This window comes from Salvelinus namaycush, unplaced genomic scaffold, assembly GCF_016432855.1.
Source record: "Salvelinus namaycush isolate Seneca unplaced genomic scaffold, SaNama_1.0 Scaffold57, whole genome shotgun sequence".
Lineage (NCBI taxonomy): Eukaryota > Metazoa > Chordata > Actinopteri > Salmoniformes > Salmonidae > Salvelinus > Salvelinus namaycush.
In genome coordinates, this window is record NW_024061275.1 from 471,872 (window position 1) to 473,240 (window position 1,369).

General features: G+C 40.7%; 1 long non-coding RNA gene across 1 annotated transcript; it reads left to right on the forward strand.

Moving 5' to 3' along the window:
- The first annotated feature begins 501 nt into the window (after positions 1-501).
- On the forward strand, positions 502-981 carry LOC120041875. Its single transcript, XR_005475966.1, has 3 exons — positions 502-539; positions 655-753; positions 933-981. It is a non-coding gene; the product is annotated as an uncharacterized LOC120041875 (long non-coding RNA).
- The last annotated feature ends 388 nt before the right edge of the window (positions 982-1,369 follow it).

Genomic DNA, 1,369 nt, shown 5'->3' on the forward strand with positions numbered 1-1,369 from the left:
TGCAGGAGATCTTCACCTCCTACTTCTTCAACGAGGGTACTGTTCCCTGGCAACACCATAGACTACACTATGCACAACCAAAGGCTCTTTTAAGAGCCATTCACATTGCAATAAGAGTATTCTTCCATTTACTTAGCTATGTCAACTGCAGTTATTCAATTCACAGTTTCTCTCCCTTTGATTTCTACTTCTCAGGTGAGGGTGCTGTTTAGGTAAGGGTGTGATGTCTGTGCAAAAACAAAACAGGCTATTTTAAATCACTAATATTGAAAAAATGTGGAACAATTAGACACCCTATAACCCACACCTACACACTCATGTATCAATCTGATTGATGGATTGTGTTGTGCAGTAAGCAGGCTCAGGTGTATAACTGTGGCTCCTTCCACCTTCAAAGAATAGGCAAGAGGGCCAACCATGGAGAATATTAAGACACTTCATTATTTCTATGACTACGCTATATTGTTTGTCTTTGTGTGTCCGTTCATGTTTTTCAGCATGAAGTACTCTGCAGCCACTTAGTGTGGTGTGGACACCAGGTGAGGCCACAAACAGATTCCTGTTGAACACTGTCACTTTAACTACCTTATTTTCTCAATAACAGTCTCTCTCCTTCACTTCATCACTCTCTCCCCTTCTCCCTAAATCCTCTAGGTTATATCAGCTGTGTCGGTGAACCCCTCTTGCATCTGAACTGGCTACATCGAGGGCACAGCATGATCAGATGTGAGAGGTCACTCGGTCGGGTCAACAGTAAGTATTATTAAAGAGATGCTTAACATTGAAATACAGATAGATGCAGTAGTCCCAGAGTTAATGATCCAAGGTCAGTTTTGAATTTCACCTCCTGATTGATGACTAACAATGTTAGAATAAAAAATAAAAACAAGGCTTAAACATGCTCTCTCTCTCCATCTGTCTCTCGTCTGCAGATATGTTTTGATGTGAGAGGATGCCAACCCCCAGTCCCATCATCGCCACCTCACCCTCTTTTAAGATAACCTTTGGGTCGACTAGAGACACTATTATGTAATTGTGATGAACTGAGAGAATATTTAGGTAGCACTGTAATTCATTAATCATGTGCTGCCTTCCCTGCTCCTATGTGCTTACCTCTTTCCCTTTCTGTCTTTTACACCTCTCTCTCCACCTCCTCTTTCTTCCTCTGTTTTTATAATTCACAACAGATGTGCATTGAAGGACAGATTGAACTTGTATTTATAACACTTGGATAATGAGCTTTTCAATAAAGCATTTCACATTCTCTACTGGTTGAAATTAAGTGTAATGGGATGAAATACTCCACCTATCCTGTGTTTATCAGATCAATGCAGATGAAGGGCATTAGATGTTGAGATGAACCGGTGTT